This window comes from Eublepharis macularius, chromosome 1 (assembly GCF_028583425.1).
Source record: "Eublepharis macularius isolate TG4126 chromosome 1, MPM_Emac_v1.0, whole genome shotgun sequence".
Taxonomy (NCBI): domain Eukaryota; kingdom Metazoa; phylum Chordata; class Lepidosauria; order Squamata; family Eublepharidae; genus Eublepharis; species Eublepharis macularius.
Genome location: NC_072790.1, coordinates 136,564,718 through 136,592,207, shown reverse-complemented (window position 1 = coordinate 136,592,207; position 27,490 = coordinate 136,564,718). Strand labels below are relative to the sequence as shown.

General features: G+C 40.1%; 1 protein-coding gene across 3 annotated transcripts in view; it reads left to right on the top strand.

The window, feature by feature from the left end:
* The window catches only part of PRKN (parkin RBR E3 ubiquitin protein ligase), a 1,286,511-nt gene that overhangs the window by 1,191,853 nt on the left and 67,168 nt on the right, over nucleotides 1-27,490 (top strand). The gene's annotated exons all lie outside the window — the stretch shown is intronic.

The following is a 27,490-nucleotide window of genomic DNA, read 5'->3' as shown; positions in this document are numbered from 1 at the left end:
TTGTCAAACGTAGCTTTTTTAGAAAAATGCTGACTATTTGATAACATGTTGGGGATTTATCTCTATCATTTAAAAATGTAACTGTTATACTGTTTTCTTTAATATGTAATATGCACCTACACACACACACCAGTATGGCTGAGATATCCCAAACCACTAAATTTTGTGTCATCATGACCCACAACATCCAATCACATATCTTCAAATCCATCAAGCTTGGCCCTTAACTTAGCTGGCCCTTAACTTGTTATTTTTACACCCCTAGTCTATGGCCTTGACACTGGCTTCACTTTCTAGCTAGCACAATTTTTTGCTAGTTTTGTTGTAGCTCTGAAGGGACTTCTATTTTTAGGTCATTGAGATCCAAGTCATGGAATGAGATAGTAACATTATTCTTTTGTTTTTAAAAAACATCCCCTTTTTATTATTTAAGTTATGTAACTTCATAACTTAATACATAGGAAATATAAATTGAAAGGATGCGAGAATATAATTGAAAGTTGTATGGCCAATTGCTGTCTAAAAGTCAGCCATGAATACTGAATATTCCACACTTCCCTTCTTCTGTCTGCTTGTCCTGCCTATCTTCAACAGGTGTCATAATGGCTGAAATCTACAGAAATTAAACAGGAACATTCTTCATAACCAATTATTATGGTTCTTTTACATGATTTCTTTCTTGTATAAAACTTTTAAATAACAATATTTAACAGCATTTCAATACAGCATAGATTTTGTGAGTGGAGGGAGGTTTAGATTAAGAACTAAGGTCATTTATAAATAGCTTCTGTGTTCATACTTTTGCAACTCTACAATAACAGTAACAACAACAACACAAAATCATTGTCCATGATTTTCCCCACTCAACTTCCCCACTCCTCCACTTGAAGCCAGCTGGGTGACCTTGGGCTAGTCACAGTTCTCTGGAGCTCTCAGCCTCACCTGCCTCACAGGGTGTTTTGTTGTGGGGATAATAGTAACATACTTTGTAAACCGCTCTGAGTGGGTGTTAAGTCATCCTGAAGGGCGGTATATAAATCGAATGTTGTTATTATATTATTATATTATTATATTATATTATATTATATTATATTATATTATATTATATTATATTATATTATATTATTATTATTATTATTATTATTGTTATTATTATTATTATGTCACAGCGACTCTCAGGTACTTGTGAAAGTGTGTCAGCTTTCAACATGTAATATCCTTACTTTACTGTTTGTTCTGTGGGTCTACCTCCACAAACTGTGATGTCATAGAGAGCTATCGGCCATAGAGGGAGTTGTTTTATTTTACATATTGAGGTCCTTGAAGTTTACATTTTGCTGTCCTCAAGCATATTGGTGCAGAACGATTGAATAGTTTTGAAATGCTTCACTTGAAAAACATCCCTAGTTCAAAAAGTAGGGTAACTCTACAAAAGAAGAAATAAGAATGTCAAGGAAAATTCAAATTTCATTTCATCCCAGTCCATTTTTTAGTATAAAAATGTGATGTATTAGCTTTCTAAGTCAATAAGAGGGAACAATGGTCACAGAAGAGCTCTTAAACTAGGTTAAAAGAGTTGTAACAGGTTTATATTATCACTGTGTTCCAGGGGAATCGTATGTTGTTATTAAAGTGAAGTCAATTAATGAAATTGCAGGCAGCAACTGATGACTATGGGCAGTTTCCCTGATCTAAGCACATGCTGAGTCTGACAGTAGCTTGTGGAGAACACTTTTGGGCTATTTCCGTCTTACTACTTACTTAGTCTTCACGCTAACAATGAAATACACATTTATCAAGTTCATGTGGCCAAACTCACCTTTATTAACCTTAAAATTCCTTATAAAAATCTTCTAACAATCTTTTTTTACATAAGATAATTGAACACAGGGTCATCAGGTCAGTTCACACTAGGTCAAAATCAGAGGATATCCACGTGGCTCATGCACATTCGTCCAACATGAGTATAATCCATGATGAGAACTCAAAGCTAGTTTAATAGGTAGAGTCTTCTGCCACTCGAAGCGGCAGCTGGAGAAAAACAAAATAAAAAGCAATACTATCAGCATTGCTATGTCTCTTCTGGGAACAACCAAGAAGTGACAAATTGTAGCTCTAAGCATCACCAGAACCTCAGTGGTTTTACCATAGAGTTTTTGGCGATTCGTAGAGCTATCCTTTGTCACTTCTGTGTTATCCAGATGTGATCTAGTGACTCTGGCAATGTTGCTAACATCATACATAAGTCCCCTTGTCCTCGCCCCCAGTCATGTCACTGGTTGCCAGGCCGGACAACCCTATTAATAGATGAAGTGTGAGTGCTCATGTGATTAGTTCAACAAGATTCAAATACAGTAGCACCTTAAAAACCAATAAGATTTTCAGTGTATAAGCTTACAAGTGACAAAGCTTTCTTCATCAGATACAAGTAGGAATGGAGATCCCTGAGCCTATATATCCCACTCAGGACTCAGGAGGCGGGAGAGATGTTCCAAAAAATGACATCGGGATGCAAAGGTATAATGGTACAATGACGCTTGATTACAGCAAAACTTAGCATATGTAGAGAGATTAAAATCCTATGTTTCTGTTCAGCCCTGGGGATCCATTGTTCTGAATTTGTAAATGATCTCAAGTTCAGCAATCTCACATTGTAATCTCCCCTTGAAGCACCTCTATTTGTGGACAGCCCCTTTTAGGTCAGCAATGGAATGTCCAGGAAGATTAAAACTCTCCCACTGGTTTTTGTGGGTTGTGATTTTGAATGTCAGATTTATGTCCGTTTATTATTTTGCATAGTAACTGACCTGTTTGTCCAATGTAGACAGTGGAAGGGCACTGCTGATACTTGATAGCATATATAATATTGGAAGATGAACAAGTGAATGAACTGTTCAGTTCAGCTTTTACTGTTAAGTGAATTTCATTGCTTGAAACAACAGGCTTATCTTTGCTTCCTACCACCTTTGGTGAGAAACAGTGAGAACAAGCAGAGAGGCATACCATCTATTATAAACTACAATAGCATCCCTTTCCCTTCCTTCCTGTGCCTTTAGAGGAGAACCATAGCAATTTTATTTTGATTTGCAGATTGTAACCAGATTCCTATTTTGTTTTGTCTGAGTGAGAAGACTTGGCCTATTAAATTGCCTTTCACATTTCATATGAAATTTCATATGAAATTGCTTTATTATTTGCTAGAGATCATGCTAGTAATTAACTTCAAGCAACAAGAAATGTCGGTTGTCCCAGTGGGAAATCTTCAAAGTGTATTTTTCAACATATAGTGTTAATTGTCTGTCCTTCATGTACTAGTTCTTTTAGGATCCACAAAAGACCTGGGGAGTAAGGGAAGAATTCTGCCTGCTGATAACAATTTTTAAAATGCTGGATATGGTTTGATACATTCTACAGCAATTACTTTAGTTATAATAAGTTGCTAGAATCTTGGCATTATATAGGCAAAATGCTATCTTCCATTTTGCAATATGTTACTGTAGTGGGTATCAACTGTCTTCTGGAATAAGAAATAATGATCTGCAGCAATTTTGCTTGCATACATTAAAACTAGGATTGCTAGGTCCCTATACCCTCCTGGTGGGAGCAGGGGGACTGGTTACTCACTGGGATGATGATCCTCATACACGTGCAAAGCTCGTGTGCATGCTCCTGGTGCCAATGCAATAACACCATTTCTTGAAGTGACATCATCATGCCAGTAACTGGCAGGCAGGTGGACAAACCACTGGGAGGTGGGCACCTGGAATCCCTAGTAAAACATATCCCAGAAGGGTGAATTTTATGAGTGGTGGTAGCTACTGGCTGTCCAGAAATTTGTGTGGAAGGAAAACAATTCTCCAAATGACAAATAGTCAGATGTATTTTTATAGTTGAAGTAGTGGAGTATTGATTTGGCTGGTTCCTGTGACCATCTTTATGTGATTTAAGTATATACCAATTGCTATTTCCTTTCCTCCGGGTATACAATCAAACAGTTATCTCATTGTTTTGAAGAGCTGATTCAAAGCATGCTGTTTCTTATGCGGTTCTCTAAACTCTACTGCACCACTGCACAATATATGTGTGGTGTCTAGGCTTGCCAACCCCCATGGTTGAGGGATCTTCTGCCCTAAGCTCCCATTGCCCATCCCCCACCATGTTCCCACCCCCAACCCTCCCACCAGTTGCCAGGCTCAGCCTGGCAACCGTAATGTTATCTTATGTTTGCAAAAACCCATACCAGATTCTCCTTGTACAGGGAAAGCTTACACAATAGGAAGAATGTTAATAATGAAAACCTCTCCTTGATATTTAAATTCTTTAAAAGAGATTTTGATTGGGATATACTGTCAAACTAGCAGTCTGTCTCACACATTTGAAGTGGTACCCCTTATATGTTTAGATTGGCTCTTGGGACCTAAGTGCATGATACATTGTTTACGACTCTGCCCTGGGTCCTGCAATTAGATGTGTGCTCCATTCCATGCTGAAACTTAATTTCTAGAGACCTGATTCAGACTGGGGCTGTGATACATGGGGAGAAGTGGTGCAGTTTCATTGACTTGAAATGGCCCCTGGGAGATGCCCAATTGAGGAAAATTTCATGTAGCCCATCAGTATACACAGTGACAAGTAATCTGAGGATTAGCTCTTAAATATTGTTTATAATATATAATTCCCTCATTAAAAATATTTTCATTCCTCAAAATGTTGATACATTTCAAATCAGGACAATAGATTCTACATATATTCTTCCACTCCTTAAAACACCTTTTCAAGTGAGAAAATATCAGCTATCAGTTATGCCATAGATCTGTACCACAAATGGTGGAGCCTTCCTTCAGCACAAGGAATCTTTCTCCAGGAGAACATGTTTGTTCTACCAGATTAAGGCTCCTTGTGCCAGAGAAACACTCCTTGTATTGAAATACAGTTCTGCTGTTAGAGAATGGATTAACAGATCCAATCCTCTTTTGTTAGATTTATTTTTGAGTTATCAGTCAAATGTGCTTGCAATTATTGGACAATGCAACTGATAGATGGGTGAAGTCACAGTCTTGCTTATCCTCATAAGTGGGCTAGCTCATAAAATCTGGCCACTGCTTTTCTCCTTAGCCTGAAAAGCCACCTCTGAATGGAAAGAGATTGTTTGGTCTCCCTGCCCATCAAAACTTTGGTTTCTCTAAAGTTTCTGATGTGAAGTATTGTTCTTTAGGAACTAAATTGAGGCAATAAGCTCATTTTATACTGTCTACTTAAGAGATTTGAACCCATAACCTAGATATAACAAATTGCATTATCAGTTCCATAGTTCTCTATGCATTAAATATACTATGACTTTTTAAAGATATCTATCACTTTACTTTGCAAAGATAAGGCTAAAAGCCTTTTCCCCAAACTTTCTTTTTAGGGTTATGATGAATACACGCTTTGATAAATATTTGTGATAGCAATCTCCCATTACTTAACCCAGAGGAAAGATTGTCTGAGCTTTTTCATGACTCACTTAAATTGAAAACATAAAACAAAATAAAGGAATCTTACCAGCATCCCAGTTACAAAGGCACCCAGTTCTCCATGTCAATGGTGAGCATTGCTGGTTTATCAAGAAAACACTAAAATAAGTAAAGATGATTGATCTGGATGCTGCTCAAAGAAGTAAATGGGATGACCTATTTTTCTTCGTTTCCATGAGAAAGAAAAGAGAGAAACCATCCATCTGAGAAGATATGGAACATCCAAGAAGATGTGGAAATAATGCAGAGCAACAAAGATGACAGATTACATGCTATTAATCACTGAAATTGATATGGATAAGTGTTTCATTAAGCTGTAATTAGAGGGTTTTTAGATCCATCCTGTTACCATCAAAACCAATTTTTAAAAAAATTACCCATCCCTATGAAGCCAAGAACTGATTTATTATTGTCATGTTACTACATTATTGTCTGGAGTATTAGGAATTGTCTGGCATGGCTTCAGCCTTTCAGAAATAAGTCAAGGCTGAAAATAGAACTCCAGGGTAAAATCCAGGCTGAACCCAGAATATAAAGTATATTCCTACAGCAATATAATAACTGCTTTTCCTTCCTGCTCTATTGCTGCTAGCAAGTAAAAAGGAACCATATCACTCACATAGATGAATTTTCCTTCTGATCTCACAGGGTAGCAGTATTTCTCAACAAGACTAGTTTTCACTTTGCAGCTTTATGTGACCTAATTCATATTTTCTTAAACTCTGCTTGTAAATAGTTCTAGCCTAGCAATTAGTAGAAAATTAACGGAAGAAATATTAATGGCCACTTCTAGTCTTTTGGTAAATCGTGTTTGTGTCCTCCTTTAACAGACAGAAAGAAATTAACTTGGGCCATTCTATGAGAAACCTTGAAGGAAAATCCACTGAATTCTCAGTTTTCTTCCAAAACTAATTATTAACTGCAAGAAAATGAAAAGCTCTTTCTCTTCACGTTTATAGATACCCTCCAGCAGCCTCTGATGTAGGTATTCTAGATAAGAATTGAAATGACTAATTATACTTTCTGAAACAGAGACAAATCCAGTTTACATTTAATGAGCAGACCTTGCACTAAATATCCAGCCACTTATCAGATTTTCCTATTAGGGCCTTCTTCATCTCAGAAATTTGCTAAGTTGGTGTGTTATCAAATGCATGTCCTTCTGTGTGGAAACTTGGACTAAGATCTGAGAAGAAATTTGCCAAATTCAAGCAAACCTGAATTTATCTATGGCTTTCATCAAAATAATATATAATGGATAATTCTGACATACTGCTAGTGATGAGTGAAAACCTAACAATGGAAGAAAATCACAAAGGCAATATTATCTGTTGGTGGCTTCCCAAAGTAAATGAGTTTTGTTCATAAGGCTGTGCTGGCAAATCTCCTACAGGATTTTTGCTCTTTCACATCCCTTATTTTACCTTTCTGTTAACTAATAAGTTAAACTAGTTAGTTCAAGGAAGTCAGAAGGAGGGGAGAGAGGTAATGGAACCAACACAGAAACCTTCTGCTCCTAACATAATGCATAGGGGGGAGCTTGAGCTGGCCCAGCATACCCCAAACTCACTTTTCCCCCAAACTCCCCAGGCATCTTGGATGCTATTTCTGATGTATGCAAGGTAATATATCCCAGGAACCATGGGAAACAGTCTCAAGGTGGTTGATTTTAATAAATTGCTGCATACTGCCCCCACCCCAGGCTGAGGCAGCAGAGGCAGCAGTCCTGGAACAACCCACAGCTCCTTCAGTTACTGCAAAGTAGAGATGGGCACGAACCAGAAAAAACCCAAACCATGTGGTTCGTGGTTCATCAAATTTCATGAACCACGAACCGCAAACTTTCATGAACCTGCCCCTGGTTTGCAAACCGGTTCATTTGGTTCATGAAAATGTCACATCCAGGTCAGAAAATCATCACTTTCAGGCCAGCAGAAGTTCACTTCCTGGTCAGCAGAAGGTCTACAGGAAGTTCATCCCCTGTTGCCTAGGAAACTGATTGATTGGCACCAGGCTGTCTGCAGTGACGAACCAAAAAAACAAAACAAACGAACCAGCCTAAAGTTTGTGGCGGTTTGTCAGAAATGGGATCTGACGAACCGTGGTTCGCAAACCATGAACTGGCCTGGTTTGTGCTTAATTTTGGTTTGTATTTCAGTTTGTGCCCATCTCTACTGCAGAGCAGAAGGAGAGGATAATGAATAGGAATAATGTATAATAATGAGAATAATTACAATAAGTTAAATTATTTTAAGCAAATTTAAAACGAACAAGAAATGATACCTGTAATTTATTTTCCTGATGAAGTGATGATGATTTTCTCTCTGTGTGTCTATAGAGAACCTCTGTTGGTAGAGACACTGATCTGTAAAGGTATGGCAAACAATATAATATTGGCACTATGAATAATATAGGCCCTTGACAAACTGTAACTTGCTTTAGTGATCAATGTGAACTAGAGTTCCTCTTCTTGTCTATGTATATGAGATGATCATCCTTAAGTATAAAGATCCTCAGCATGTTCTGAATTTTGCCATTAAGCCACTGTAGTTATGAGCTCCATGCTGCAGGTAGACAGTCATGATAATGGCGTGCCACCAGCTTGAAAGTCTAAATGATGGGAGAAGCACTTTTGTTTGTTCTAAGTCAGCTCAGCTGTGCAAGACAAAGCACTCTGAAACTGACTGGGGCACAAGGTAAAAAGTTCTTCAGAATACAGAAGCCCCATAATTACTAGACTCCTGTTAGCTGGAATTGCTGAGCATTCAAATCTATCCTAAAGTAACCTAAGTCAAGTCACTATGAATTGGGAACTGACAGGCAGCATAGCAATACAGACCTGCCCCACCTGCCAATGCAGAGGACTTTGCTGTTGTAATATTGGTGCAAGCCTCTCTTAAGGACTGTCACAGCTATGTATATCTGAGTCTGGGATGTCAGCAAGTTGGCATATTTCCACTATATATACCTAGTGTCACTCATTTCAGATAAACATAAAAGTGCTTTGCAACTTTACTTCATGTCAGGAGCTCACATGCTCAGTCTTTCTCTCAATCCATGTTATGGGCCTTGTCAGTTTTCATTCTGAGTAGCATAACTGAATCCCTTGTTTCTTTGAGTCAAGCTCCCAGTTTTCTCTATCATGCCCCCAAATATGCTGAATTCAGTTGCTTTATAATGATCCTGGCATTTGTTTAGCAAAGAATTGTGTGAGAATCTAGACATGTAAGATTAGCTTCAGATATTTAAAGAACATGTGAATAGCTTTATCAGAAAATTATACAGACCAATAGCATTTCAAATGGCAAAGTATGTGCCAGTAAGTAATGTCAAAATTTGTTACATGCATTGAGAAGGATTTACAGGACAATTGTATGGCAATGTTTTAAATGCATGAAGTTCCAATTGTAGTTCTAGATAATCCACTTCAAGTAATAAACCAAAAAGTACTGTGTTTGAGTGTCACAGCCAAGAACTTGTAACACTCTGTGCTCTGTAAGGCAAAATGACACCAAGAAACTAGGCTAGGTTGTTATTTTTGGCAAAATATATGTATTTTTCCCTTATTATATTGCTTATTTAGCAATGATATGCATCATTTGTGTATATACATGAACAAAGATGTCACATAACATTTGTGTCACAGAACCAAAAGGGGCGTAGTCCAGTAACTCCAAGTAATGATGGGTAAACACGTAGTACTGAACCCGAAATGGCTTGCATTTTTAAGAGCATCATTGTTGAACATGCAAAATGTTTGTGAACATCCAGCTCCCCACCTTCCAACAGTGACTTTTCCGTGCTGAACAATATGGGGGAAGTAACCTGTCCTGAGGTAATGGCTCTTCAAACAGAAGATGGGCCTTGACTGGGACCTATTATTTATGAAAATTACTCTTCCCAATCTTCCCCAGCATGATTTTCTGCCAGAGTCGATAGAAGCTGTAGTTTCTATAGCTTCCAAAACCGAACCAGAAGGCTGAGAAAAGTACAATTTATCAACCCCAGCAACCCAATACGTTTTGAGCATTTGCCAACAGCAACTACCAGATGGCTGCCTATTTCACAATGAATGTCTCCAACTGCGCAAATGCAAATACTCTTGAAATATAGCTCATTTTAAATTGTGAACAATTCAGCAATTCAAGAGTCTGGGGTGTTCATCTTGAGAAAAATTGAGCACTGTGAGCTGTGTGAGTTTGATTTTTAAACAAGTTATTTACATTTTCAGCACCACAGATTCCATGCTTTCAACTTATTTTAATTAAAGACTTTCTATTAAAATTACAGCCTGCTATCTAGTAATGTTTGTAATAGAACCATATTCCCTCTTATTTCTTCTGCACCATGGTGCAGCCCTGTTTGTCTCTTCTCTTTCCAAACATGTATATATGCATCTCCACTGTAACATCACTGAGATCACAGAGTCAAAAGCCCTGAGTATCATTTTTGGTTTATCGTAATGGACATATAAAGCAAAAATGGGCCAAAAAGGATACTCTGATCTCAGTGGCCTTATGGCAGAAATGCATAAGCAGGGTATACAAATGTTATATAAAGAGTAAGGCAAATTGGGCTGCACCACAGTATTGCAGAAGAGGGAATATGATGTTATAGAAAACATCACTAGATTATTGACTTTAATTTTAATAGAATAATGATGGTACTTGGGCAGCTGGGAGGGGAAGGGAGGAAGTTGGGAAGCTGGGAGGGGATGAAGCAGCACCTTCCCTGCCACTTTGTTTCCAAAGGACTGTGCAAAACGCTTGGTTTTTTCTCTCTTTTTCAAAGCCTGAAACATGCCTGGGAAGGAGGGGAAAGGAGCCATTTAATCCTTTCCTGGCTTTTAAGGAGGAATGTGCAGTAACATTACAATGTTTCAATGTTGCAATGTTACAACATTACAACTCTTTCTTGCCTTTGAAAAAAAAAGTATGCATACCTCAAAGGAGGAAGGGAAAGACCAGCCATTTAACCCTTTCCTGGTTTTTAAAGCCAGCAGGGAATAAGCAAACTCCTGCAAACATGGGAAGCAGAATAAATAAGTCCCAGTGCAAAAAGGACCTCAGCTGATGGGAGGGGGATGCCCCTCCTATCAGCAGAAAAAAGCATCAAGCCCTTTGAAAGCAGCAACTTTCAAACATCTCCTATCAGCTGAAAAGTGGCTGGGTGAACACCTCTACTGCAGAAAGCCCATCTCCAGTTGCCTAGGAAATTGATTGATGGTGCCAGCCAGGCTGTCTGCAGTGATGAAACGAAAAATGAACTAGCCTAAATTTCTTCATGGTTCGTCAGAAATGGGCTCTGATGAACAACCAGTTCGCGAACCACAAACTGGCCGGTTCGTGATGAACTTTGGTTCATATTTTGGTTCGTGCCCATCTCTAGTTCCAATCCCATTATGAATACATGCAGCTAATTTGGATATAGACTACAAAATAATTAAACCCAGTCCTCCAGTTTTCCTCCTGAAAAGCTTATCAGCGCTTTTATTAATTGGACCCATTTTTACATACAGTTCCTTATTTGTTTGTTTATATAAAATATTTATATCCAGCTTTTCAACCTTCATGGAACTCAAGGTGGAATATACAGAGTTTCACACGCTAACTTCACCCAGACCAATTTAGCTTCAACAAGTTTGCTAAAATCACACATTCTGGTATAGCCATCTAGCCATATCCTATATGGGGATATGTGAGGCCCTAGCTTGGTGTGATGCATTTCAGAGACTGAGATGTAGAAGATGCTGTTATTTCTGTGTCTGTGTACTTCTAGGGCAGAGCCAAGGTTGTTTCCTCTGTTGAATGGATGATGTGTTTGTCTGAGGTGCAGTATCTGTAGGACAGATGTGCATAACAGATATCCACAGTGAAACAGATTAAGGATGTGGTGGTACGCTAATTCCTTTCTATTTTGCATGGACAGTTATGCCTTGTCATCTGTTCAGTGTGTTAGTTGTCATATGCAATATTGGTAGCACTATGTGTGTATGCATATCAAATATTGATGAAGTGGTTAAATATTGTTCCCTCTTATACTTGGAAGATACTGAAGGACCACTGCTTACTAATAATTAACTTCATTGGTTTATTGAGCGCTTCTGTTTTTTCCTAAGGTTACTTCATTCTATGGCATCCTCCAAGTTAATTAACAGACAGACCTATTTCCCCCCCTCTTTTGTACTCTTCCACTTAATTAGAGTTAAATGTGCTGTTTGTATTAGTCAGTTCACCTCAGATCACCTAATAGTTTCCCTCCTTGTAACTTTTAAAAAATGAATTCTATTAAGTTTCTTTCCAACAGCGGCTAGGAAAAATCTTCACAACTTATGTGAAACATTGAAACAGGATTCCATTTCATTGTCATTATGGATTGCCTCAGTTAAAGCCCAGGTGGGGCAGTATGTGGAAAACCCAACCTAATTCCACCGTATTTCTCATGCTCTCAGAGTTGATAATTGTGTGACCAATACACAGTAAGTCTTTTCAGATGCCTGGCTCTAGCAGCTTTTGTATGCAGTACCACTACCACTGTACTCTTCTGACTTCCTCAGTGGTAGAGGAAATGGTGGGAGGTTTTCTCAACTTGCCTCAGCCACATTAGTTTTTACTTTCTCTTACTATGGAATATTTAAAGTCACCAACAATGCAATCCTATGCAGACTTACTCCACTTTAAGCCCATTTAAGTCAGCGACTCTGCATATAAATTGCACTATAAGATATCATTGTGTTTCCTCTGCATTACCAGCTAGGGAAAGAGGAATTGTCTAACTTTTTTTTTCATGTTGATGATATGTGATGAATGGGTACTTTTTTAAAAAAACCAACTGAACTTGCTTACTGAGTATAAATATTTTTTTGTTCTCCAGTTCATTAAGAGTGTTTCTAGAGATATTTGGGTCTGTGGTAGCATCTGATTTTTAAAAATTGCCATGGCCCTATGTTCAATGCAAATAAAAACCAAACTAATAACCTGCTTATGAGGAAGATTAAATATATAGCTTCATAAAACTAAATAGCAATAGCCAAAGCAGCTAACTCTTTTACCATGTAACAATTTATATGCCTCCTGATTGTTAGTTTATTTCTGTCCTTGTTAAGTCATAGTGCTGGAACAATAGGGTCACCAGAACTGGTTGTCCTGTTTTCCCTTGTAATTCTCTGAACATTATACAGCTCCCAAGGTATGATATATATTTTCTAAGGAAGTTCTTTTGGAACAAAGGATACTTTCTTTGCCCTTCTGTACCACAAGGATGAGCAGAAGTCTCCATCTACTTTGCTTCACAATTTGGTGATACTGGCCAAAAATGTTGGAGGCTAACAGAAATTGGTGCTGCTGTCAGTCAAAAAGCCTACAATAGATATACAGAGAAAACTACTTGTGAGAATCTTGCTAAGAACTGCTAAAAGTTAATATGTGCTTTTGCTGCATTCTTGTCCATGAATACAAAAACATGTGGTTCCCAGAACTTTTCTTTGGCAGGCTAGTAGGGTTCTTGGAACACTCTGCCCCCCAAACAGTTACAGGTGTGAAAAGGCAGGGAGCTTTTCCCCTTTCAAGCATCAGTAGAAGTTTAATCTTCATTCCTTCCAAATGAAGACTGAAGATGATTCATGGCATTACTTCTGAATAAGGAAAATCATACACAGTCACATTCCTTTCTGTCCATATTTTGTCAGAGGCAGAGTAGCAAGCCAAAGGAGGTGCAAATGAAAAGCTAAACCAATTGGTGCCCCAAGGAAACAGGTATCCAAAAGTCCAGTGTGTTAAAAGACCAAAATCCAGGCTATAAAATGTGCTGAAAACAGAGTCTTTAAAATAATGTTTGTGGCCATTGCTCTCCTTTCAGAATGTTTTATAATGGACTGAATTTTGAACTTAAAACATTATCAGACTTTTTCCTGTGTGCATTTCCCCTCCAGAAAACCTCTTTTCTTCTGATATCTAATACAAGCAATGGCAGCTGGACAACCCTTTGAGCATTCACTTAGTTTCCTCCCGTACCTTTCCTTTCTGGGAAGGAGAGATTCTGAACTGCCACCACCTCCACGTGTTCATTCCGCATCCATCCTTTTGACTGGCTGCTGTTCTCCCAGGATGGACCCTTCTTCCCCTTCCCATCATTCTGTTAGTAGAACCCACCTGTTTGCTCAGGGAGAGCAGTTGCCAACATGCACAGGAAACACTGTCCATGCAAGATGAGTGAACAGAGGCAATTGTTGAGGGGGAGGGGTCTCCTTGCCAGGAGTGCAGACAAAGGGATAAGCAAATGTTGAAATCTGCTGCTAGATGTATTGTATTAGCTGCATGTGAGAAAAGCTCTGTTGTTCTTTTTTAGAGGCCCATATCTGGGTCTTTTGATTCCATGTATCCTATCAATAAGAGATAAATTTGTTAATAGGATCTAAGGACTGCATTTGTTTGTTAACCTTATATGCTGCCCCCTGATGCCATCAAGATTCCCCCACCCCTGTAACTAAGAAATGCAGATTGCCTTGTCCATCAGCATGCAGGATTTTTGTTGCTGTGTGCTTCTTCACAATTGAAACGCCAACAGGTGCAAACCCACTCAGGAAAGCCTACCAAGTCCATTTTTCATCCTTGTCACAAAGGGCCAAGTTTTCTACAGAGAAGCCAACATTTGCAATTTTATATATGCTGCCTGTCTAAATCTATGGTCACTTGGATAGTTTTGCTAGGGACTAGGTGCCAAGTAATTTAGACAGCACATGTGTTTATATGGCACCATTCCACTGCAACTCCATACTCAGAGACAGCCAAGAGATCATCTATGGGCATTGAGCATGGCTACAGAAGGTAGGATTTCCAGCCAAGGAAGGCATCCAAACAGCTGCTCGTCCCTATGTTCTGTACCTTTGGTTAAGATGCTATGTGACTGTTAATCCAGCTTTTTCAGTGAATTAAATGTCAAAATAAGGCAGCTTTGCCATAGTCCCTTTAGGAATTGCTTTAGTCCTATAAAGAAGAGTTTAGCACTTGTGGGGAGTGAGGAATTTTGCTCTCTACCACCTCTAAGCTTGCTACAAGACAGAAGCCCCACTGCTTAGCACAAATTACATGCAACATTCTCACTGAAAAGATCCCTGCTGTTGTTTTATATCAAGAATGATTAGTAAAGAATAGGAATGTAAAAGCTAGATGCATTTACATTTCCTGCATTTTCAGAGGTGTTTAACCTTTACCAGCATCTAGGGACAAGAGTTAATCATTCCAGTACGAAGATTGGCACAATATTAAAGCAATTGGTGTAAGTTAGGGATAGGTTTTAGAATGGGAGTGATCCTCTTTGTTTTTCAGCTATTTGACCAAGAACAATAGCTGCAATAGCTATTATGGGTCAGACCTTCAATGACTTGAAATCAACCTGTAGGATCTACTGTAAGTCTCTGTACCCAGGCTGGAAGTATGTGAGAGTTGAGTGTTCACAGACACTGTTTTTTCTGCCTGTTGTTTTTCTTGCACTATTTTCTTCTCCTTTATTCCACGAACCTAGCCAGAAATTGTATGATAGCACCACAGTGTGATGTGGCCAATGAGACTGGGATTTGTAGCATTTTCATTAAGACAAAAAAACCTTGTCCTGGTGAGATGGAAGGAACAGCCTGTGTTGCAGCTAGATGATCTCCTTTGTCTTCCTATGCTTTATCACAACACTGTTGTCCTGGGAGAGTGGTAGCATTGCCTAGTTGTATTAGCAGTGCATGAATATGCTCCCTGTCTTCCCATCCAGCTATTTCAGGGCAGTTTCATTGTCCCTGGCAGCACAGCATGGCGATGCAGGAAATGTGCCCCTGCATTACTGAGACAACAGGGAAAATCTCCCTTTGATGTCTGTGATGGCGATGGAAACTTCTCCCTCAGCATATCACAGGAAGAGAGGAAGCATTACTTTACTTACTTAATAATGTGGGGACATGCTTCTCCCTTCTGCCACTCTTTTACTTTCTGCCGTGTTTCCATTTACACTCTGCTGAAAAGGGGGCTGTTTCATGCATGTGTATGTGAAAGATTTCATGAACAGAGTCTCCCATTTTAGTTCAGTCTAGTTTCTGTGTTTGCTCTCTTGTTTTATTGAAGACATCACAGTCCAAATACGTCAAGGTTAGATTTCAGAGCTTGCCTGTAGTGGGTGACACTATCTACAGGAGAATTCCTTCTTTTTATAGAAGTACTCCAGTGGCAGTAATTGCCCTCTCCCAAACCTTTTAATAGAGATTAAGTATACTCCCAAGGGAATGCAATGGTAAGACACTTTTTTCAGGAAGAGGTGCTTTAATGACTGATCAGATAAGTTAACTACTCTGTATTTGCCTCAAGCCTTCATACTCATTTAGAATGTTATTAACTCAGCAAAGGAAATGTGTGTTCATTATTATCCATAAGATGCCAAGTCAAATGGAGATCTGTGCTATATTGTGATAGTGAGACAGAAGTCTTTAGGCACACCAAAATGAAAGGCAGTTCAAGTCATGGACACTTGTGAGGATGACCACTGCAATAAAGGTTAAGATCATACTCATCTCTTTTTGGTATATGATTTCATTTGAGTGAGGAATAAAGTGAGATTTGCTGGCAATTCTGTTGCACCAGAAAACATTTGGATACATAAAAACCCGGTAATATGCCTCCTTCAACTTCCCACTGATGCTGTAAATTGAAAGAGCTAGAACAATGCTGTATACAGTTCATTGTAGGTCACAGCAAGTTCAAATGCAGACCTCCAGCAGCTACATCTGAAAACTTGCTTGATTTCAGGCTAAACTCCAGGCTTGTATTCACTTCCTTTGCAATGTGGACTTTTCCCATAATTTGAATGAGAAAGTGACACAATCCAATCCTCTCATTTAATTTTGTAAGTCAGCAGTGTTTCACATTCCCTATCCGCTTGGGAGATTTTCCCAGCTACAGGAGCACGGATGAGAATCCAATAGCCCCAAAGCAAGAAAACACATCAAATTAAACATGCAGCACTTTGTTCCATGAGCGCTCAGCATCTTGAAACAATTGGGTGAATAAGAATACCAGCAGGGAGTTTTGGTTTAGCTCTTGGGGGACAAATGATCAGAGAGCCCTTCAGCAGTGCTTTGGAATGTCTGAATAGCCCCTGGAGGAAAACGTTGGAGTAAAGCACAGCAACCTGTTGGTGGATTGCAACCTACCTTTGTAAACCACAGTAGGCATTAAAGTTTGCAAAAACCTCCTGAGGTTCACTTCTGAGTAATATCACAGCAGTAAGCTTGTCCTACACATTCATAAGTCTGTCTCTGGAAAATCCCTTTGTAAGGCCTTTCTCAAAAAGTGGAAGTACTTTCAGTTTGCTAATACTGTAAAAATGTGTTTTACTTGGCTCCTGAAGATTGTAAGAATTCAGTACCCCAGAATGATAGTGCCTGAGTTGTTACATTATTAATTGCATACAAAAATACATGAGGAAATGAATTTCTTGCAAGATCATGATGCCTATAGTTAACCTCCCCTCCCAATAAAAGTACAGTAGAAGATGCTTTCAAATAAATCCAGGTTTTTTTGTAGATGCCAATAAGAGCAGACGTGAAAGTATATGTGAAAGTGAATTTACCTGGTGACAGGGGTGGGTGGAATCTAAGCAGCTCTCCAGACTAGAATGCGCCCTCAACGTTTTACATTTTTTTACCTGCTCTGTTCTTTGCTCCAGAGGCACGGTTGAGAGAGGATAGGATGCAGTCATCTGCCTCTGCCTTTTGTTTTAGACTGTATCTAATTATACGTTATTCTCTCTGGTTACAGTTAGGGATGCTCAAACACTTACCAGTTTGGCTCATGTCCTATGTGACAGTGATGATCAGGCAGCCATTAATCAATGGGCTCTTCAGCTGGATCAGCTGGGAGTCAGTGTCTGATCTTTTCCTGGGGAAGTTTTGCCCTGTACCCAGCAAAAGGTTGGGGGGGGGGAGGGGAGAGGAGGAATCAGGAGCCAGGATCGTCTTCCATCTTAGAAATTTTGCTGCATCCCAGACTTGCTGAGATGCAGCAAATTTTAGCAAGCAGTGTGTTGTGTGTGTGCGATATCAAAAGCTGAACAGATTTCCACTTTCATTTCTTGGGCTGTAAAAGAAAGGATTATATCACTCTTGTTCTGCACAGACCAAGCTCCTGATCTGGAGTAGGGGGAAAGAAACAGATTGCTTCTGTTCTCCTCATCCAAGCTGTCAGCATGAGATGCAGAGAACAGGAGAGAAGCTATCTTTTCCTTCCTTTTTATAATGGGGACATCAGAAGTGGTTGACTTTTGAGCTCCAGCTTCACTGTGTAGCAACTTTTCTTTTCTTCTTTTTTAATTAATTTTTTTATAACAGTAAACTATTAAACTATATACAATCATGAATTTGCAGTCATACAAGAAGTTAACACTAAAATCCGTTAATAAATACATACATCAAAATTAATAAACACATAACGTGTCATAATAAGTAACAATTGAATGCATATTAAAGCAGTTTAGAGGGTTATATCTGAGCATATATAGGAACAAATATAAGGCGAAAGTACTTGTAAATTCTAACATATTAAATTGACAGATTACTTATATATTTGCATATGTATGACAGAGTTTAAAACCAGGTAAGGAACTATTATTTTCGAGGTATTCAAAGAAAGGAAACCATTTCTCAATAAAGTTGGTTGTTCTTGGAAAATTTTCTACATGGTAAGTAGCAACTTTTCTGAGGGGGGAGGTGGATCAGAACCCGTCTCCCAGCTGATCCCCTGATCAGTTCAGCTTCTGATCAGCAGGCAGCTGTTTGAGTTGCTCTGTGCAAGCTGAACATATCCTCGATTAGCTCACAGTCTAATTGCAAGAGTCCAACAGAGTTGTACAACTGCCACACAGTTTCCCTGCAAAATTTGTGGCATCTCTAGTTACAATTAGACATGGGCACGAACAGCATTATGAACAGAAAAAAAACCACAAACAGCCTAATCTGCTGTTCTCGAACAAGCTGCTCATGAGGCCCCATCCTAAATGAACAGGCGGTTGTTAAAAGCCTCGTTCGTTGCCTTCGGCAGCTGTTCAGAAAGCCTGGCACCTGCTGCAATCAATCCCCTTGGCAACCAGAGGCAAGGAGGGACTGAACTCTGTCTGAACTCCTTCTGGCTTTCCTTCTGGCTTTAACCCTTCAAAGTACTTCCAGCAGAGAGTCCCGTTTTTGCCACTGTGAAGAGAAAATGACAGCCAACAGGAAGACTCGTGGATCATACCTTTCCTGGGGTGCAATCTCTCTGAAACTTGAGGGGGTCTTCAGAGGACAGTGAGGACTATGTCCCCTGCAAATTTGGTGGGTATTGGACACTGGGAAGGTCAGTTTGTGGGGTGTTTAAAGGGCCCTGCCCCTTGCACGTGGCAGGAAAGGGCCCTTTAAACTATCAGCTGGCAGGCGGCAGGGGGGAATCCCCCCTGCCACCTGCCAACTGATCGTTAAAGGGATCTTTAAAGGGCCAGGTAAGTGGGTTTTAGGGGAGGGGGGCTAAGAGGGGGGGTTGAGGGGTTCTGGCCCCCACGAACAACTAACATGTCTGGGAACAGTTCATGTTCATCCATATTCATTGTTCGTTGTTCGTGGATGGCACTGAACGATGAAAAGGGTGTTCGGGGTTTTTTTCCCATTCATGCCCATGTCTAGTTACAATGTGTGACCACATCTTTTCTGCTCAGGAAAAGCACAGCTGGTTAACGTTGAAGCTGGCAAAAGGCTTCCCTGGCTGCAGCTGCCACCTGCTTATCTAGAAGTAGATACAGGTATAATAACACTCCCAAGCTATGGATCTACTCCTTCAAGGAGAGTGGAACCCCATCCAGAACATGTGACACTAAGTCTTTAAACAGACCTTCCACTCAACAGTAGCACTTCTGTTTTGCTGAGATTAAGCCATGACAAATTATCTCATTATACTGCTTTGCTGCAGTTTGGCCTTAAATATATCCTAGATGTAAGCCTTGAGCTATCTTTATAAATCTCATACCCTGCCCATCCCTGCAAGTATATAGATTGAAATCATTCCAAACCACCACCACTGACATCTAAAAAGATGTCTTTGGTTGGCTCTTATCTTTTTATCACAACTATTCCCAGCTTCTTATCATCCCAGAACCCTTTCATCCTTCAGCTGTTCCCTTGGCTTCCGTGGAGCTTGCACAAAAGAATTCTGTTCTTCACTCAATGTTTTTAATACATTATTTTTACTAGCATAGAGTTTCCTTATTACTGTTATTAGGGTTTGTTATTATTCAGTCAATGCACATGTTGTTTTGCACAGCAACATAAGCAATAATAGGTTCTTGTCACAAGGAGTTTGCAATCTCAATTTTGACAGAGGGGGACATGACAGTGGGGGAAGAGGAGACAAAAGCAACAATAAGACTACCTCCAGTAATATACATCTGCTTATGTGATGAGATTCTCTGGGGAGGAGGGTTGCTACTGTGGGAACTCATTTTACAAGAGGTACATTTGATAAGGAAGGCTAGATGGTTACCCAGAGACTTTGGAACTCAGTTCCCAGAAGTTTCATTTGACCCTTTTTCTTTATTTACCTTCTGGTATAGACCAAAGACTTTATTCGGGAATGTGTTTTATTAGCTGTAATTATTATTTATTGTCCTTCACTTTGGCTTGTTTAATGTGTTAGTTTCATGTGCTGAAATAGCATATTTAGATATTCTTATTGTACAGAATTTTATAAAAAATTAAAGAATAAGAACAAATGCCATCATAGTAGCTTAGCTATAGTTAAATTCTAATGAGCCTTTAAAAATAATTCCTTTCAATTTGATACTGTTATTTGTTCTGAAAAGATGGTGGTCAAGCAGTATGGCAGAACTTGCTGGGCATTTTCTAAATCTTACTAGTAATTAAAAAATGCAGCCTTGATGCATATTTAATTGCCAAAAAAGCTTCCAAAGCAGTGACTTTTTACTTTTTACACAAAATACTAACCTTGGTGATGGCCACTGGACCATTTTATTGTAGGCTGCCAGTCCATCTATTTGCTATTATTTCCAAGTACCTTTAACTTAATTTTTTTAAAAGGCAAGGTAAGGTTGTTGCACTTCTGAGAACTATAATCATTTTGTTGTTGAAAGTTTACTTATGTTAGATATTTGCCATTTTTCTTCTCTATACTACTATAATGAAGCAAATCATTTTTCTGTTGTGCTGTAAATCGATCTGTGTCAAATTCGGACATTCCAAGCTTTGAATTTGCCATTGAAAATTAACAGACAGATATTTGTTCTCAGAAAGTTTTTCAAAGGAAGGGCAAGATGACTGCATTCACAACTTCTATTTTAGTACTATGAGGTCATTGCTCTTAAAAATAGATCCACTAATGTTCTTGGTTCTAATGTTAGAGTGCTGTAGTATAAAAACACAGAAATGCAATCTTTTTTTTTCTACAGTATAAATAACTGTTTTTTGAGAAATGTGTGCCTTAATAATACTCTTATGTATTCTATGCAGTTATGGCTTCCGTGGATCTTGTGCATTTTATCTACTGGACAGCTTGATGCTCTTGAAAAACATTGCCTTGTACATGTTCAGCAATCTTTAAGAATGTCTTCCTGGTTAACTTATAAGCAATAGATACAGGCAGTTGCTTGTGTATTAACTGAAATGGACTACTATTATGCTGCTAAAAGGCCTTAAGTCATTTGGCAGAGATCATTTCTGTCTTTCTACAAAAAAGAACTTTGGTTGTTGGGGGTTTTCCGGGCTGTATTGCCGTGGTCTTGGCATTGTAGTTCCTGACGTTTCACCAGCAGCTGTGGCTGGCATCTTCAGAGGTGTAGCACCAAAAGACAGAGATCTCTCCACACTGAGAGATCTCTGTCTTTTGGTGCTACACCTCTGAAGATGCCAGCCACAGCTGCTGGCGAAACGTCAGGAACTACAATGCCAAGACCACGGCAATACAGCCCGGAAAACCCCCAACAACCATCGTTCTCCGGCCGTGAAAGCCTTCGACAATACATCAAAAAGAACTTTCCTTGTGTCTATATCTACCTTCTTGCAGCTGCTTCTGTAGAGGGAGTGTGTGTGTCACTTCCGCCCCTCCCCACACACACACACGTATCCAAAAGGTGGCACCAGTGAGCATCCCATGGAGGCAATCCAGTGATCAGAAGGGCTGTCACATGGCCAAGAACTGCTCCCCCTCCAGATATAAATAGTGTGCCAGATACAAATAGAGTGCCAGACCGGAATATCTTGTCACCAGACCCACAGCATTTTCCTTCCTTGATGGCAGTGGCAGCATCACCAGCCCTGCAAATAAATTTAGGATTAATTAATGCTGATTGTATATTCCCTGTGTATTGCCCAAAATGTGATAGGCCCCTAAAGGGGCGACTCCAGGCTTCCACGCTGCCAAGCTGGCTGCTGCAGGCCCTGGAGGAGGAGGCGCAGCAGCAGAGGAGACAGCTCTGACCCTTCCTGCCTCTCAAATGGCCGTGACAGCCATTTGAGGGGCAGGAAGGGCCAGAGGAGGCAGCTCCAGCCTTCCCCACCGGCCAGCTGGCCATTGCAGGGGCGGAAAAGGTGATGCAGGCCCTGGAGGAGCCAGCTCCGGGCTTCCCTGCCACCAAGCTGCCTGCTGGCAGTGTGGACCGTGAAGTATCCGGCTCCGGTTTCCCTGCGGAGGGGTGGGGTGCAAAGGGAGGAGGAGTAATTGGGGTGGTGGGGTGGGCTGGGAGACCTGCAGCCCCCCCTGACTTTGGTATGCTCTGAACCTTTACAGAGCATACCGAAGCAATTTAAATACTCGAAGCCAAAGCGGCTTGCCGCTTCAGCTTTCAGAATATTACAGATCATTTTCCTGCTTTGGGTAAACCTGAAGCAGGAAAACCAATTTTTTCCCCAGTGCATACCCCTATTTGTTAATCAAATATATGGTTTGTAGTTCTGAAACTTCAGAAAGCTGACTTGGGCCACTTTCACACATCCTTAAAGGGATGGCCCACTCACAGAATGCTGGTGGCTTTTCCGTTTCCCACCACACATCTCAGTTAGCAAAACGAGTGCAGGGCGTTTACCTACCATTTTTAGGTATTTCTTCTGCGAACGCACTTTCTCCACTCTTTCCGTTTGGTGCGGCTTGACCAAGTGTTTTTTCTTCATTCCTGGGCATGTGAATGGTAAAAGTGATAAATAAATAGTATGTTGGCCCCAGAAACCTAATTAAAGGATTCCATGTTTGAGCCGTTAGCAGAGTCTATCACTTAGCAGTAGAAGCATGATCATAGGTGGTTGTGAGCTGATTCTGCTGGCTGGTATGTGTGCAGGAGAGAACATAACAAAGCATATACTTGTTTATATTTAGAAAAGAAATAAGAATTCTTTATTGTAGGAACTCCATACTCTGATAGGAAAGGAGAAGAGATAGATTCTATCTACCTATCTAGTCCAAAGATGGGCATGGATGCTAGGGCAAGTTCAGCATCCATGGTTCCAAGATGGAGGGAGGAGAGGGAGAGAGATGGTGCCTGAAACAAAGCCAAGAAGAGAAGAGTGAGAAGGAGGATGTCATGAGGAGGAAGACTTGCGAATAGCATCTACATATCAAAGGGATAGTCAGGACAGTAAACAGGATGTCCTGACCTCTCTGTCTTTCTAACTCTTTGGCTTGTCCTCTGAAACCTGAGGAAAGGGACAGTGCTGAGTCCTCTTCTTCCAACAAAAAGCACTTCATGGAAACCTCCAATCACCACCCAACTTCTCTCCCGAGCTCTCAGCATGCAATCACGCATGTGCAGAACTAAAACATTTGAAAGGAAAGTGGGCAACACTGACCTCCCCTTCAAACCCACTTTTTCTAAGAACTGCTGAGGCTGCCTGCGACCACAAAGTGCAAGGTAAGCACTTTTGGGGAGTGTGTGTTTTCAGAGCGACTCAGCAAAACTCACACAATAAGCGGGACAAGGGCAATTTCCACACAGTCACTCTTTCCTACTCTGCACATTCTAGTGGGATTCTTTTTCATTTTTGTATCAGAACCGTACAATAGGCCAGTTCTTATGAGGGTTTGTTTATCCTTTAGTTTAAACAAGGCTCTATCTACTCTGAGCCTAATCCATGAGTGAGGTAGAGCCAATCCATGGTTTTGAAATGAAAGAGTGCCAAGAACATAGACTCTTCATATTCAGTGCACAGGACATGCAAATTGTACTCAAGTGTGGGTAAATGAGATTCACAAGTCTGCATTCCCACAAAGGAATGAAGAAGTTATTCAGCCTTCCCAGGTCATTTGCCCAAACCAGCCCCTCTCCCTCTATTCCTAGTATTTCATTCTCTCTCTGGGTAACTTTTGCCACCACCAGACAGGGCACTTTCCTTCTGAGGACTATCATTCAGAAACACTCTACTGTGTTGCTGCTGAAAGTCTGTGCTCTGCTGTTGCATCTCCCTGCTTTTCTCTTTGTGGTTACCTGATATGACTTTCTGCATATTTGACTCCATAGGGAGGAAAGAAAAAACCCTACACAAAGGTCCTCCTTCAAGAGATTCAAAAATGTCAGACATTTATCTGACTTGTTTTATACAGCAGGCACAATAGTTGCACCCAACTTCAACTTTGAACATCTCTGACAAGATTCAGAACTCACAAGAGATCTCAAATCACTCACAATTTATAGGTTGTTTCAAAATGGAAATGACATGATGTAGTAGTGAAACATCTGATCAGCTACCATGGCAATCTGAAATAATATTAGGATTGTGTCCTTGAAATTCATACTAGGGATGAGGTTGTATAAATAGAGGCAAATGAAATTGTTCCGATCTGACAATGTTCAGGAGTAAGGTAAACAATGTTTTCAGGCTTTTGTAATGATGTGGTACTATGTCATGTGTGTCACATGGAAGTGCCAGTCAGTGCAAGCTCTTGTTGAGTAAAATAAATTGCACTTGGTGTACAGTGCTCAAGACCAGACTATCTACTGTATTCAAGGGTATCTATCCTATGGATTAAGTAGTACAGAACACATTTGTCATAACACCCATATGGGCCAAAGAAATCATGCACACTCCATGGGCCATTGTGATTTCTTTCTACCCCTAGATGTGTCAGGGCATGAGCCAGCAAAGAAAAATTCTGGATTGCTATCTGATTAATATGGTGTATTATTCAATTTGTGGAACAAACCATTAACCTTTAAAAAGGCACATGGAAACAAAGAGTCTCCTTGACTGTTCCAAAGCAACACATTAACCACTAAACCACAAGGCTGTACTGGGATTATTCTTCTCTCTAATAATCAATCCATAACAAGTCTAGTGATCTATTGATATAAGCGTGCACAAAAACTATAAAGAGGGAAGGTATTGTGATGTCACAGGTTATGCCATCAATGATGACAGCATCCTCACTTGAAAACTCTGATTATTTTAGGCATGTGCCAAACAAAATAAACTGACTCCACAACTATAAAAATACAACAGGAGAGCAGACATGTGGAAAACTACCTGAAATTATTCTTATGCTTGGGGATCGACTGCTAAGAAAATCAGGAATAAATTGAGTGTGCGGAAAAGCCCAATGTTCTTGTAAGATTTTTAATTTTAAATCAGTCTAATAATTCTTGAAATAATTAAATATAAAAGAATCACAAAGATACCAAAAAACACTAGCATACGTCAATAAAATTAGAAAGAGAATATATACATGTAATACCTTATCCAATCTATCTAAAATTTAAAAGTACATTTTGTAAGAGTCTTACTAAAGCATTTTCAGAGAAGATAAAATCTGAAAGATTCAAGGGGTTTAGGGTGTGGTTACCTTATATGAAACCAATTACATGAACCTCACATTACTTTATTACACCATCTTAATTTGTTTTCTCTAAAGGCATGATGTAAGACACCCAGAGCACTGAATGACACTTGCCCAAGGAATATTTGCTTCAAACTGTGTTCTGCTTATTCTCCTCTTTCTAAGATTTAGTCTGGCCATAAAGCCATAAAGCCATTTATTTTTCTAAAGGTTGGAACAATGAGAGCAAAGCTGAAACAGTAAGAAGCAAATTCTCAGGCCTACTTTTAGTCATAATTCTATACCATCAAGGTCCGAGGCTGTGACAAAATGGTCACAAGATTTTGTATGGTTATTGCTTGCGCAACAAATACGCTGATTTGTAGCAAATATTCCATAAACTCAGAAAGTAATTTGCTGTCAGCTGCTTCATTTCAGAGTCATGAAATCATGACTACACTTACCATAACAGAATAATTTATAAAATAACTAAATTTCAAATTCCGTACATAGTATTGTGCATTTGTATGTCAGAGCTGCAAATGGCTTCAAGCTAATCTACTATAATAATGCTAAAAATAATATAAATCCATATAAGCTAGAAATCTTTAGATGCAGATATTACAAAGGCTTCCTTCATATAACCTCTATTTAGATGCAACAATAAACCACAGTTTATTGTGACAGGAATGGAACTAGGAAGTCCTTGGGATTCTCATAATCCCCTTGTATACTGTCTAGGTTGTAATAAATAATAGTTTATCATAGAGATGTGCACAAACCGAAATACAAACCAAAGTCTGTGATGAACCAGGCCGGTTCATGGTTTGCAAACTTGCAGTTCGTCCATGCTGAGGCTAGCTGAGCCTCCCTAGGGCCAGGGACCAGCAGTAGATGTTTTCCGGTTGAACGAAGAGTTCTCTGTCTCCCTCTAGCCAAAAGTTTTTCAACCCCCACCCCCAACTCTTTGTTTTACAAAAAGAGTGATTTTTTCTCTATCCAACAGCTTTTAAAACTACAGCTCTCAGGTAAAATTGTGAAACCCAACACTTAAAGAGCACTTGCCAGGCATCACTGTATGGTGAGACCCTCACTTGTTTGAGCAAGTGAGGGCCTGCTCTTGCTGACTGCCACCTTCCCCTTCCCCCTTTTCTGCCCTTGTGTTTCCCCCCTCTCGACTAGAGATGGGCACGAACAGCAACATGAACTCAAAAAAGCCACGAACAGCCCAATCAGCTGTTCGTGAACTAGCTGTTCATGAGGCTCCATTCTAAATGAACAGGTGGTCGTTGCAAGACTTGCTGTTCCTTGATGTTCGTCAAGCCAGACAATCTGGCACCTGCAATCAAATCCCTTGGCAACTGGAGGCAGGGACTGCCTGAACTCTGTCTGAACTCTTGCTGTTGCCCTGGAAACCCCAATCTAAGCCCAATTTCGCTTGATAGGCAGGTCTTACTTTCAAGTGTGGAGCTCCAAATTTGTTACAAGGAAGCAAAGAGCAGGGGGGAGGGGAGCTCCCAGCTCTGGTTTTGTAGACAGTGAGGGAGAGACAGTTGCTGTTGGCATTTTGAGAGAGAGAGACAGGGAGAGTGCATTGGAGCTTGAATTTTCTCTGTGTGTGGTGGGATAGGGATCTACCTCTTCAAGTTCCAGGGCTGCTGCCAGGCTCTGGGGCCAAGCTATTATTTATTATTGGTACATTTCCTGCTGCCTGCTCAGGTAAGGTTTCTGGGAGTGGTGTGGTAGGGAACTTGATGGCTGGAGGAGAGCCTGCTGGCCCCCACAAACAATGAACATGTTTGTGACAGGATCGTGTTCATCAGTATTCGTTGTTCGTGGGTGGTAATGAACAATGAACACCATGGTTGTTGTGGGTTTTCCGGGCTGTATTGCCGTGGTCTTGGCATTGTAGTTCCTGACGTTTCGCCAGCAGCTGTGGCTGGCATCTTCAGAGGTGTAGCACCAAAAGACAGAGATCTCTCAGTGTCACAGAGTGGAAAAGATATAGGTCATTTGTATCTACTCAGGAGGGGTGGGGTTGAGCTGAGTCATCCTGTAAGAGTTTCCCAGGGTGTGGAATGCTAATGGCGGGAGGCTTCACTGTATCCCCGACAATAGCCCTGCAGAGAAGATTAGCACATCAAGTACCAATCCATATGCAAA